Below are 14,304 nucleotides of genomic sequence, written 5' to 3' on the forward strand. Positions count from 1 at the left end.
CCTGTGGGAAAGCCTCGAGGGAAAGCCTCGAGGGAAAACCACAGATCCTTTGATCCACGCGACGGGAAGCGTGACATTGCTGCTACAGCCTGGAAGGAAAGCGCACGTGCATGCCCCCACTCGAGACGAGGCCTGACTCCCCTGGGGAGACTCCAGAAGTACCCAAAGATACATGTCAGCCCCTGAGAGGAATCCTCGGTTCCGGCCCTGGCTCCACACAAGGTTTTTGGCCCCGGTATCGACGGGAGAGGAATCCCGAGAGGCCCCCTAGCAACTCGCATGGGGACTGGCCTCTCCTGAGGCCACCAGGGCGGGTCCCTGAGGTCCCCGTCGTAACTCGAGAACACCTGCCGCAACTCGAAAAAATCCAGGAAGATCTCCCTTCCAGGCGAGATGAGGCCTATTTCCGATGAGGCGTCTGGAGACTAATGACACCTAACCTATGGAACTTCGAAAGGGTCGTTCACACCCTTGCTGCAACTGAAGAAGTTCACTGCCATACCCGTCTCCACTCGAGAGGAAGCACGATGGTCCCGCCCACATCCAGAGGAGCCCCGTTTCCCCCTCGGAGCTCGAGATGAGGGATCCTTTCCCTGCTTTCAACGGGAAAGAATTCCCGGCGTTCCCATCGCATCTCAAGAGGAGGCACTCTCCACAGGAAAGCCGAGAGGAACTCCATGGTCGTACCACCATTCCAAGAGTCCCTCAGATGTCTCAGTCCATTCCAGAGGAACCTCTTTGCCCTGCACTAGCTCATCTTTCACGCCGAGGATCGACTCACACCACGGTGGCACGTGGGACAGCCCTGTGGGAAAGCCTCGAGGGAAAGCCTCCAGGGAAAACCACAGATCCCTTGATCCACGCGACGGGAAGCGTGACATTGCTGCTACAGCCTGGAAGGAAAGCGCACGTGCATGCCCCCACTCGAGACGAGGCCTGACTCCCCTGGGGAGACTCCAGAAGTACCCAAAGATCCATGTCAGCTCCTGAGAGGAATCCTCGGTTCCGGCCCTGACTCCACACAAGGTTTTTGGCCCCGGTATCTACGGGAGAGGAATCCCGAGAGGCCCCCTAGCAACTCGCATGGGGACTGGCCTCTCCTGAGGCCACCAGGGCGGGTCCCTGAGGTCCCCGTCGTAACTCGAGAACACCTGCCGCAACTCGAGAAAATCCAGGAAGTTCTCCCTTCCAGGCGAGATGACGCCTATTTCCGATGAGGCGTCTGGAGACTAATGACACCTAACCTCTGGAACTTCGAAAGGGTCTTTCACACCCTTGCTGCAACTCAAGAAGTTCACCGCCATACCCGTCTCCACTCGAGAGGAAGCACGATGGTCCCGCCCACATCCAGAGGAGCCCCGTTTCCCACTCGGAGCTCGAGATGAGGGATCCTTTCCCTGCTTTCAACGGGAAAGAATTCCCGGTGATCCCGTTGCATCTCAAGAGGAGGCACTCTCCACAGGAAAGCCGAGAGGAACTCCATGGTCGTACCACCATTCCAAGAGTCCCCCAGATGTCTCAGTCCATTCCAGAGGAACCTCTTTGCCCTGCACTGGCTCATCTTTCACGCCGAAGATCGACTCACACCACGGTGGCACGTGGGACAGCCCTGTGGGAAAGCCTCGAGGGAAAGCCTCGAGGGAAAACCACAGATCCTTTGATCCACGCGACGGGAAGCGTGACATTGCTGCTACAGCCTGGAAGGAAAGCGCACGTGCATGCCCCCACTCGAGACGAGGCCTGAATCCACTGGGGAGACTCCAGAAGTACCCAAAGATCCATGTCAGCCCCTGAGAGGAATCCTCGGTTCCGGCCCTGACTCCACACAAGGTTTTTGGCCCCGGTATCGACGGGAGAGGAATCCCGAGAGGCCCCCTAGCAACTCGCATGGGGACTGGCCTCTCCTGAGGCCACCAGGGCGGGTCCCTGAGGTCCCCGTCGTAACTCGGGAACACCTGCCGCAACTCGAGAAAATCCAGGAAGTTCTCCCTTCCAGGCGAGATGAGGCCTATTTCCGATGAGGCGTCTGGAGACTAATGACACCTAACCTCTGGAAATTCGAAAGGGTCTTTCACACCCTTGCTGCAACTCAAGAAGTTCACCGCCATACACGTCTCCACTCGAGAGGAAGCACGATGGTCCCGCCCACATCCAGAGGAGCCCCGTTTGCCCCTCGTAGCTCGAGATGTGGAATCCTTTCCCTGCTTTCAGCGGGAAAGAATTCCCGGCGTTCCCATCGCATCTCAAGAGGAGACACTCTCAACAGGAAAGGCGAGAGGAACTCCATGGTCGTACCACCATTCCAAGAGTCCCCCAGATGTCTCAGTGCATTCCAGAGGAACCTCTTTGCCCTGCACTGGCTCATCTTTCACGCCGAGGATCGACTCACACCACGGTGGCACGTGGGACAGCTCCGTGGGAAAGCCTCGAGGGAAAGCCTCGAGGGAAAACCACAGATCCTTTGATCCACGCGACGGGAAGCGTGACATTGCTGCTACAGCCTGGAAGGAAAGCGCACGTGCATGCCCCCACTCGAGACGAGGCCTGACTCCCCTGGGGAGACTCCACAAGTACCCAAAGATCCATGTCAGCCCCTGAGAGGAATCCTCGGTTCCGGCCCTGACTCCACACAAGGTTTTTGGCCCCGGTATCGACGGGAGAGGAATCCCGAGAGGCCCCCTAGCAACTAGCATGGGGACTGGCCTCTCCTGAGGCCACCAGGGCGGGTCCCTGAGGTCCCCGTCGTAACTCAAGAACACCTGCCGCAACTCGAGAAAATCCAGGAAGTTCTCCCTTCCAGGCGAGATGAGGCCTATTTCCGATGAGGCGTCTGGAGACTAATGACACCTAACCTCTGGAACTTCGAAAGGGTCTTTCACACCCTTGCTGCAACTCAAGAAGTTCACCGCCATACCCGTCTCCACTCGAGAGTAAGCACGATGGTCCCGCCCACATCCAGAGGAGCCCCGTTTCCCCCTCGTAGCTCGAGATGAGGGATCGTTTCCCTGCTTTCAACGGGAAAGAATTCCCAGCGTCCCCGTCGCATCTCAAGAGGAGGCACTCTCAACAGGAAAGGCGAGAGGAACTCCATGGTCGTACCACCATTCCAAGAGTCCCCCAGATGTCTCAGTCCATTCCAGAGGAACCTCTTTTCCCTGCACTGGCTCATCTTTCACGCCGAGGATCGACTCACACCACGGTGGCACGTGGGACAGCCCTGTGGGAAAGCCTCGAGGGAAAGCCTAGAGGGAAAACCACAGATCCTTTGATCCACGCCACGGGAAGCGTGACATTGCTGCTACAGCCTGGAAGGAAAGCGCACGTGCATGCCCCCACTCGAGACGAGGCCTGACTCCCCTGCGGAGACTCCAGAAGTACCCAAAGGTCCATGTCAGCCCCTGAGAGGAATCTTCGGTTCTGGCCCTGACTCCACACAAGGTTTTTGGCCCCGGTATCGACGGGAGAGGAATCCCGAGAGGCCCCCTTGCAACTCGCATGGGGACTGGCCTCTCCTGAGGCCACCAGGGCGGGTCCCTGAGGTCCCCGTCGTAACTCGAGAACACCTGCCGCAACTCGAGAAAATCCAGGAAGTTCTCCCTTCCAGGCGAGATGAGGCCTATTTCCGATGAGGCGTCTGGAGACTAATGACACCTAACCTCTGGAACTTCGAAAGGGTCTTTCACACCCTTGCTGCAACTCAAGAAGTTCACCGCCATACCCGTCTCCACTCGAGAGGAAGCACGATGGTCCCGCCCACATCCAGAGGAGCCCCGTTTCCCCCTCGGAGCTCGAGATGAGGGATCCTTTCCCTGCTTTCAACGGGAAAGAATTCCCGGCGTTCCCGTCGCATCTCAAGAGGAGGCACTCTCAACAGGAAAGGCGAGAGGAACTCCATGGTCGTACCACCATTCCAAGAGTCCCCCAGATGTCTCAGTCCATTCCTGAGGAACCTCTTTGCCCTGCACTGGCTCATCTTTCACGCCGAGGATCGATCACACCACGGTGGCACGTGGGACAGCCCTGTGGGAAAGCCTCGAGGGAAAGCCTCGAGGGAAAACCACAGATCCTTTGATCCACGCCACGGGAAGCGTGACATTGCTGCTACAGCCTGGAAGGAAAGCGCACTAGCATGCCCCCACTCGAGACGAGGCCTGACTCCCCTGCGGAGACTCCAGAAGTACCCAAAGATCCATGTCAGCCCCTGAGAGGAATCCTCGGTTCCGGCCCTGACTCCACACAAGGTTTTTGGCCCCGGTATCGACGGGAGAGGAATCCCGAGAGGCCCCGTAGCAACTCGCATGGGGACTGGCCTCTCCTGAGGCCACCAGGGCGGGTCCCTGAGGTCCCCGTCGTAACTCGACAACACCTGCCGGAACTCGAGAAAATCCATGAAGTTCTACCTTCCAGGCGAGATGAGGCCTATTTCCGATGAGGCGTCTGGAGACGAATGACACCTAACCTCTGGAACTTCGAAAGGGTCTTTCACACCCTTACTGCAACTCAAGAAGTTCACCGCCATACCCGTCTCCACTCGAGAGGAAGCACGATGGTCCCGCCCACATCCAGAGGAGCCCCGTTTCCCCCTCGGAGCTCGAGATGAGGGATCCTTTCCCTGCTTTCAACGGGAAAGAATTCCCGGCGTTCCCGTCGCATCTCAAGAGGAGGCACTCTCAACAGGAAAGGCTAGAGGAACTCCATGGTCGTACCACCATTCCAAGAGTCCCCCAGATGTCTCAGTCCATTCCAGAGGAACCTCTTTGCCCTGCACTGGCTCATCTTTCACGCCGAGGATCGATCACACCACGGTGGCACGTGGGACAGCCCTGTGGGAAAGCCTCGAGGGAAAGCCTTGAGGGAAAACCACAGATCCTTTGATCCACGCGACGGGAAGCGTGACATTGCTGCTACAGCCTGGAAGGAAAGCGCACGTGCATGCCCCCACTCGAGATGAGGCCTGACTCCCCTGGGGAGACTCCACAAGTACCCAAAGATCCATGTCAGCCCCTGAGAGGAATCCTCGGTTCCGGCCCTGACTCCACACAAGGTTTTTGGCCCCGGTATCGACGGGAGAGGAATCCCGAGAGGCCCCCTAGCAACTCGCATGGGGACTGGCCTCTCCTGAGGCCACCAGGGCGGGTCCCTGAGGTCCCCGTCGTAACTCGACAACACCTGCCGCAACTCGAGAAAATCCAGGAAGTTCTACCTTCCAGGCCAGATGAGGCCTATTTCCGATGAGGCGTCTGGAGACGAATGACACCTAACCTCTGGAACTTCGAAAGGGTCTTTCACACCCTTGCTGCAACTCAAGAAGTTCACCGCCATACCCGTGTCCACTCGAGAGGAAGCATGATGGTCCCGCCCACATCCAGAGGAGCCCCGTTTCCCCCCCGTAGCTCGAGATGAGGGATCCTTTCCCTGCTTTCAACGGGAAAGAATTCCCGGCGTTCCCGTCGCATCTCAAGAGGAGGCACTCTCAACAGGAAAGGCGAGAGGAACTCCATGGTCGTACCACCATTCCAAGAGTCCCCCAGATGTCTCAGTCCATTCAAGAGGAGCCTCTTTGCCCTGCACTGGCTCATCTTTCACGCCGAGGATCGACTCACACCACGGTGGCACGTGGGACAGCCCTGTGGGAAAGCCTCGAGGGAAAGCCTCGAGGGAAAACCACAGATTCTTTTATCCACGCGACGGGAAGCGTGACATTGCTGCTACAGCCTGGAAGGAAAGCGCACGTGCATGCCCCCACTCGAGACGAGGCCTGACTCCCCTGGGGAGACTCCACAAGTACCCAAAGATACATGTCAGCCCCTGAGAGGAATCCTCGGTTCCGGCCCTGACTCCACACAAGGTTTTTGGCCCCGGTATCGACGGGAGAGGAATCCCGAGAGGCCCCCTAGCAACTCGCATGGGGACTGGCCTCTCCTGAGGCCACCAGGGCGGGTCCCTGAGGTCCCCGTCGTAACTCGAGAACACCTGCCGCAACTCGAGAAAATCCAGGAAGTTCTCCCTTCCAGGCGAGATGAGGCCTATTTCCGATGAGGCCTCTGGAGACAAATGACACCTAACCTCTGGAACTTCGAAAGGGTCTTTCACACCCTTGCTGCAACTCAAGAAGTTCACCGCCGTACCCGTCTCCACTCGAGAGGAAGCACGATGGTCCCGCCCACATCCAGAGGAGCCCCGTTTCCCCCTCGGAGCTCGAGATGAGGGATCCTTTCCCTGCTTTCAACGGGAAAGAATTCCCGGCGTTCCCGTCGCATCTCAAGAGGAGGCACTCTCAAGAGGAAAGGCGAGAGGAACTCCATGGTCGTACCACCATTCCAAGAGTCCCCCAGATGTCTCAGTCCATTCCAGAGGAGCCTCTTTGCCCTGCACTGGCTCATCTTTCACGCCGAGGATCGACTCACACCACGGTGGCACGTGGGACAGCCCTGTGGGAAAGCCTCGAGGGAAAGCCTCGAGGGAAAACCACAGATTCTTTGATCCACGCGACGGGAAGCGTGACATTGCTGCTACAGCCTGGAAGGAAAGCGCACGTGCATGCCCCCACTCGAGACGAGGCCTGACTCCCCTGGGGAGACTCCACAAGTACCCAAAGATCCATGTCAGCCCCTGAGAGGAATCCTCGGTTCCGGCCCTGACTCCACACAAGGTTTTTGGCCCCGGTATCGACGGGAGAGGAATCCCGAGAGGCCCCCTAGCAACTCGCATGGGGACTGGCCTCTCCTGAGGCCAGTAGGGCGGGTCCCTGAGGTCCCCGTCGTAACTCGAGAACACCTGCCGCAACTCGAGAAAATCCAGGAAGTTCTCCCTTCCAGGCGAGATGAGGCCTATTTCCGATGAGGCCTCTGGAGACAAATGACACCTAACCTCTGGAACTTCGAAAGGGTCTTTCACACCCTTGCTGCAACTCAAGAAGTTCACCGCCGTACCCGTCTCCACTCGAGAGGAAGCACGATGGTCCCGCCCACATCCAGAGGAGCCCCGTTTCCCCCTCGAAGCTCGAGATGAGGGATCCTTTCCCTGCTTTCAACGGGAAAGAATTCCCGGCGTTCCCGTCGCATCTCAAGAGGAGGCACTCTCAACAGGAAAGGCGAGAGGAACTCCATGGTCGTACCACCATTCCAAGAGTCCCCCAGATGTCTCAGTCCATTCCAGAGGAGCCTCTTTGCCCTGCACTGGCTCTTCTTTCACGCCGAGAATCGACTCACACCACGGTGGCACGTGGGACAGCCCTGTGGGAAAGCCTCGAGGGAAAGCCTCGAGGGAAAACCACAGATCCTTTGATCCACGCGACGGGAAGCGTGACATTGCTGCTACAGCCTGGAAGGAAAGCGCACGTGCATGCCCCCACTCGAGACGAGGCCTGACTCCCCTGGGGAGACTCCACAAGTACCCAAAGATCCATGTCAGCCCCTGAGAGGAATCCTCGGTTCCGGCCCTGACTCCACACAAGGTTATTGCCCCGGTATCGACGGGAGAGGAATCCCGAGAGGCCCCCTAGCAACTCGCATGGGGACTGGCCTCTCCTGAGGCCACCAGGGCGGGTCCCTGAGGTCCCCGTTGTAACTCGAGAACACCTGCCGCAACTCGAGAAAATCCAGGAAGTTCTCCCTTCCAGGCGAGATGAGGCCTATTTCCGATGAGGCGTCTGGAGACGAATGACACCTAACCTCTGGAACTTCGAAAGGGTTTATCACATCCTTGCTGCAACTCAAGAAGTTCACCGCCATACCCGTCTCCACTCGAGAGGAAGCATGATTGTCCCGCCCACATCCAGAGGAGCCCCGTTTCCCCCTCGTAGCTCGAGATGAGGGATCCTTTCCCTGCTTTCAACGGGAAAGAATTCCCGGCGTTCCCGTCGCATCTCAAGAGGAGGCACTCTCAACAGGAAAGGCGAGAGGAACTCCATGGTCGTACCACCATTCCAAGAGTCCCCCAGATGTCTCAGTCCATTCCAGAGGAACCTCTTTGCCCTGCACTGGCTCATCTTTCACGCCGAGGATCGACTCACACCACGGTGGCACGTGGGACAGCCCTGTGGGAAAGCCTCGAGCGAAAGCCTCGAGGGAAAACCACAGATCCTTTGATCCACGCGACGGGAAGCGTGACATTGCTGCTACAGCCTGGAAGGAAAGCGCACGTGCATGCCCCCACTCGAGACGAGGCCTGACTCCCCTGGGGAGACTCCAGAAGTACCCAAAGATCCATGTCAGCCCCTGAGAGGAATCCTCGGTTCCGGCCCTGACTCCACACAAGGTTTTTGGCCCCGGTATCGACGGGAGAGGAATCCAGAGAGGCCCCCTAGCAACTCGCATGGGGACTGGCCTCTCCTGAGGCCACCAGGGCGGGTCCCTGAGGTCCCCGTCGTAACTCGAGAACACCTGCCGCAACTCGAGAAAATCCAGGAAGTTCTCCCTTCCAGGCGAGATGAGGCCTATTTCCGATGAGGCGTCTGGAGACTAATGACACCTAACCTCTGGAACTTCGAAAGGGTCTTTCACATCCTTGCTGCAACTCAAGAAGTTCACCGCCATACCCGTCTCCACTCGAGAGGAAGCACGATGGTCCCGCCCACATCCAGAGGAGCCCCGTATCCCCCTCGGAGCTCGAGATGAGGGATCCTTTCCCTGCTTTCAACGGGAAAGAATTCCCGGCGTTCCCGTCGCATCTCAAGAGGAGGCACTCTCAACAGGAAAGGCGAGAGGAACTCCATGGTTCTACCACCATTCCAAGAGTCCCCCAGACGTCTCAGTCCATTCCAGAGGAACCTATTTTCCCTGCACTGGCTCATCTTTCACGCCGAGGATCGACTCACACCACGGTGGCACGTGGGACAGCCCTGTGGGAAAGCCTCGAGGGAAAGCCTCGAGGGAAAACCACAGATCCTTTGATCCACGCCACGGGAAGCGTGACATTGCTGCTACAGCCTGGAAGGAAAGTGCACGTGCATGCACCCACTCGAGACGAGGCCTGACTCCCCTGGGGAGACTCCAGAAGTACCCAAAGATCCATGTCAGCCCCTGAGAGGAATTCTCGGTTCCGGCCCTGACTCCACACAAGGTTTTCGGCCCCGGTATCGACGGGAGAGGAATCCCGAGAGGCCCCCTAGCAACTCGCATGGGGACTGGCCTCTCCTGAGGCCACCAGGGCGGGTCCCTGAGGTCCCCGTCGTAACTCGAGAACACCTGCCGCAACTCGAGAAAATCCAGGAAGTTCTCCCTTCCAGGCGAGATGAGGCCTATTTCCGATGAGGCGTCTGGAGACTAATGACACCTAACCTCTGGAACTTCGAAAGGGTCTTTCACATCCTTGCTGCAACTCAAGAAGTTCACCGCCATACCCGTCTCCACTCGAGAGGAAGCACGATTGTCCCGCCCACATCCAGAGGAGCCTCGTTTCCCCCTCGAAGCTCGAGATGAGGGATCCTTTCCCTGCTTTCAACGGGAAAGAATTCCCGGCGTTCCCGTCGCATCTCAAGAGGAGGCACTCTCAACAGGAAAGGCAAGAGGAACTCCATGGTCGTACCACCATTCCAAGAGTCCCCCAGATGTCTCAGTCCATTCCAGAGGAACCTCTTTGCCCTGCACTGGCTCATCTTTCGCGCCGAGGATCGACTCACACCACGGTGGCACGTGGGACAGCCCTGTGGGAAAGCCTCGAGCGAAAGCCTCGAGGGAAATCCACAGATCCTTTGATCCACGCGACGGGAAGCGTGACATTGCTGCTACAGCCTGGAAGGAAAGCGCACGTGCATGCCTCCACTCGAGACGAGGCCTGACCCCCCTGGGGAGACTCCACAAGTACCCAAAGATCCATGTCATCCCCTGAGAGGAATCCTCGGTTCCGCCCCTGACTCCACACAAGGTTTTTGGCCCCGGTATCGACGGGAGAGGAATCCCGAGAGGCCCCCTAGCAACTCGCATGGGGACTGGCCTCTCCTGAGGCCACCAGGGCGGGTCCCTGAGGTCCCCGTCGTAACTCGAGAACACCTGCCGCAACTCGAGAAAATCCAGGAAGTTCTCCCTTCCAGGCGAGATGAGGCCTATTTCCGATGAGGCCTCTGGAGACAAATGACACCTAACCTCTGGAACTTCGAAAGGGTCTTTCACACCCTTGCTGCAACTCAAGAAGTTCACCGCCGTACCCGTCTCCACTCGAGAGGAAGCACGATGGTCCCGCCCACATCCAGAGGAGCCCCGTTTCCCCCTCGTAGCTCGAGATGAGGGATCCTTTCCCTGCTTTCAACGGGAAAGAATTCCCGGCGTTCCCGTCGCATCTCAAGAGGAGGCACTCTCAACAGGAAAGGCGAGAGGAACTCCATGGTCGGACCACCATTCCAAGAGTCCCCCAGATGTCTCAGTCCATTCCAGAGGAGCCTCTTTGCCCTGCACTGGCTCATCTTTCACGCCGAGGATCGACTCACACCACGGTGGCACGTGGGACAGCCCTGTGGGAAAGCCTCGAGGGAAAGCCTCGAGGGAAAACCACAGATCCTTTGATCCACGCGACGGGAAGCGTGACATTGCTGCTACAGCCTGGAAGGAAAGCGCACGTGCATGCCCCCACTCGAGACGAGGCCTGACTCCCCTGGGGAGACTCCACAAGTACCCAAAGATCCATGTCAGCCCCTGAGAGGAATCCTCGGTTCCGGCCCTGACTCCACACAAGGTTTTTGGCCCCGGTATCGACGGGAGAGGAATCCCGAGAGGCCCCCTAGCAACTCGCATGGGGACTGGCCTCTCCTGAGGCCACCAGGGCGGGTCCCTGAGGTCCCCGTCGTAACTCGAGAACACCTGCCGCAACTCGAGAAAATCCAGGAAGTTCTCCCTTCCAGGCGAGATGAGGCCTATTTCCGATGAGGCGTCTGGAGACTAATGACACCTAAACTCTGGAACTTCGAAAGGGTCTTTCACACCCTTGCTGCAACTCAAGAAGTTCACCGCCATACCCGTGTCCACTCGAGAGGAAGCATGATGGTCCCGCCCACATCCAGAGGAGCCCCGTTTGCCCCTCGTAGCTCGAGATGAGGGATCCTTTCCCTGCTTTCAACGGGAAAGAATTCCCGGCGTTCCCGTCGCATCTCAAGAGGAGGCACTCTCAACAGGAAAGGCGAGAGGAACTCCATGGTCGTACCACCATTCCAAGAGTCCCCCAGATGTCTCAGTCCATTCAAGAGGAGCCTCTTTGCCCTGCACTGGCTCATCTTTCACGCCGAGGATCGACTCACACCACGGTGGCACGTGGGACAGCCCTGTGGGAAAGCCTCGAGGGAAAGCCTCGAGGGAAAACCACAGATTCTTTTATCCACGCGACGGGAAGCGTGACATTGCTGCTACAGCCTGGAAGGAAAGCGCACGTGCATGCCCCCACTCGAGACGAGGCCTGACTCCCCTGGGGAGACTCCACAAGTACCCAAAGATACATGTCAGCCCCTGAGAGGAATCCTCGGTTCCGGCCCTGACTCCACACAAGGTTTTTGGCCCCGGTATCGACGGGAGAGGAATCCCGAGAGGCCCCCTAGCAACTCGCATGGGGACTGGCCTCTCCTGAGGCCACCAGGGCGGGTCCCTGAGGTCCCCGTCGTAACTCGAGAACACCTGCCGCAACTCGAGAAAATCCAGGAAGTTCTCCCTTCCAGGCGAGATGAGGCCTATTTCCGATGAGGCCTCTGGAGACAAATGACACCTAACCTCTGGAACTTCGAAAGGGTCTTTCACACCCTTGCTGCAACTCAAGAAGTTCACCGCCGTACCCGTCTCCACTCGAGAGGAAGCACGATGGTCCCGCCCACATCCAGAGGAGCCCCGTTTCCCCCTCGGAGCTCGAGATGAGGGATCCTTTCCCTGCTTTCAACGGGAAAGAATTCCCGGCGTTCCCGTCGCATCTCAAGAGGAGGCACTCTCAAGAGGAAAGGCGAGAGGAACTCCATGGTCGTACCACCATTCCAAGAGTCCCCCAGATGTCTCAGTCCATTCCAGAGGAGCCTCTTTGCCCTGCACTGGCTCATCTTTCACGCCGAGGATCGACTCACACCACGGTGGCACGTGGGACAGCCCTGTGGGAAAGCCTCGAGGGAAAGCCTCGAGGGAAAACCACAGATTCTTTGATCCACGCGACGGGAAGCGTGACATTGCTGCTACAGCCTGGAAGGAAAGCGCACGTGCATGCCCCCACTCGAGACGAGGCCTGACTCCCCTGGGGAGACTCCACAAGTACCCAAAGATCCATGTCAGCCCCTGAGAGGAATCCTCGGTTCCGGCCCTGACTCCACACAAGGTTTTTGGCCCCGGTATCGACGGGAGAGGAATCCCGAGAGGCCCCCTAGCAACTCGCATGGGGACTGGCCTCTCCTGAGGCCAGTAGGGCGGGTCCCTGAGGTCCCCGTCGTAACTCGAGAACACCTGCCGCAACTCGAGAAAATCCAGGAAGTTCTCCCTTCCAGGCGAGATGAGGCCTATTTCCGATGAGGCCTCTGGAGACAAATGACACCTAACCTCTGGAACTTCGAAAGGGTCTTTCACACCCTTGCTGCAACTCAAGAAGTTCACCGCCGTACCCGTCTCCACTCGAGAGGAAGCACGATGGTCCCGCCCACATCCAGAGGAGCCCCGTTTCCCCCTCGAAGCTCGAGATGAGGGATGCTTTCCCTGCTTTCAACGGGAAAGAATTCCCGGCGTTCCCGTCGCATCTCAAGAGGAGGCACTCTCAACAGGAAAGGCGAGAGGAACTCCATGGTCGTACCACCATTCCAAGAGTCCCCCAGATGTCTCAGTCCATTCCAGAGGAGCCTCTTTGCCCTGCACTGGCTCTTCTTTCACGCCGAGAATCGACTCACACCACGGTGGCACGTGGGACAGCCCTGTGGGAAAGCCTCTAGGGAAAGCCTCGAGGGAAAACCACAGATCCTTTGATCCACGCGACGGGAAGCGTGACATTGCTGCTACAGCCTGGAAGGAAAGCGCACGTGCATGCCCCCACTCGAGACGAGGCCTGACTCCCCTGGGGAGACTCCACAAGTACCCAAAGATCCATGTCAGCCCCTGAGAGGAATCCTCGGTTCCGGCCCTGACTCCACACAAGGTTATTGCCCCGGTATCGACGGGAGAGGAATCCCGAGAGGCCCCCTAGCAACTCGCATGGGGACTGGCCTCTCCTGAGGCCACCAGGGCGGGTCCCTGAGGTCCCCGTTGTAACTCGAGAACACCTGCCGCAACTCGAGAAAATCCAGGAAGTTCTCCCTTCCAGGCGAGATGAGGCCTATTTCCGATGAGGCGTCTGGAGACGAATGACACCTAACCTCTGGAACTTCGAAAGGGTTTATCACATCCTTGCTGCAACTCAAGAAGTTCACCGCCATACCCGTCTCCACTCGAGAGGAAGCACGATGGTCCCGCCCACATCCAGAGGAGCCCCGTTTCCCCCTCGTAGCTCGAGATGAGGGATCCTTTCCCTGCTTTCAACGGGAAAGAATTCCCGGCGTTCCCGTCGCATCTCAAGAGGAGGCACTCTCAACAGGAAAGGCGAGAGGAACTCCATGGTCGTACCACCATTCCAAGAGTCCCCCAGATGTCTCAGTCCATTCCAGAGGAACCTCTTTGCCCTGCACTGGCTCATCTTTCACGCCGAGGATCGACTCACACCACGGTGGCACGTGGGACAGCCCTGTGGGAAAGCCTCGAGCGAAAGCCTCGAGGGAAAACCACAGATCCTTTGATCCACGCGACGGGAAGCGTGACATTGCTGCTACAGCCTGGAAGGAAAGCGCACGTGCATGCCCCCACTCGAGACGAGGCCTGACTCCCCTGGGGAGACTCCAGAAGTACCCAAAGATCCATGTCAGCCCCTGAGAGGAATCCTCGGTTCCGGCCCTGACTCCACACAAGGTTTTTGGCCCCGGTATCGACGGGAGAGGAATCCAGAGAGGCCCCCTAGCAACTCGCATGGGGACTGGCCTCTCCTGAGGCCACCAGGGCGGGTCCCTGAGGTCCCCGTCGTAACTCGAGAACACCTGCCGCAACTCGAGAAAATCCAGGAAGTTCTCCCTTCCAGGCGAGATGAGGCCTATTTCCGATGAGGCGTCTGGAGACTAATGACACCTAACCTCTGGAACTTCGAAAGGGTCTTTCACATCCTTGCTGCAACTCAAGAAGTTCACCGCCATACCCGTCTCCACTCGAGAGGAAGCACGATGGTCCCGCCCACATCCAGAGGAGCCCCGTATCCCCCTCGGAGCTCGAGATGAGGGATCCTTTCCCTGCTTTCAACGGGAAAGAATTCCCGGCGTTCCCGTCGCATCTCAAG

This window comes from Capricornis sumatraensis, chromosome 6 (assembly GCF_032405125.1).
Source record: "Capricornis sumatraensis isolate serow.1 chromosome 6, serow.2, whole genome shotgun sequence".
Lineage (NCBI taxonomy): Eukaryota > Metazoa > Chordata > Mammalia > Artiodactyla > Bovidae > Capricornis > Capricornis sumatraensis.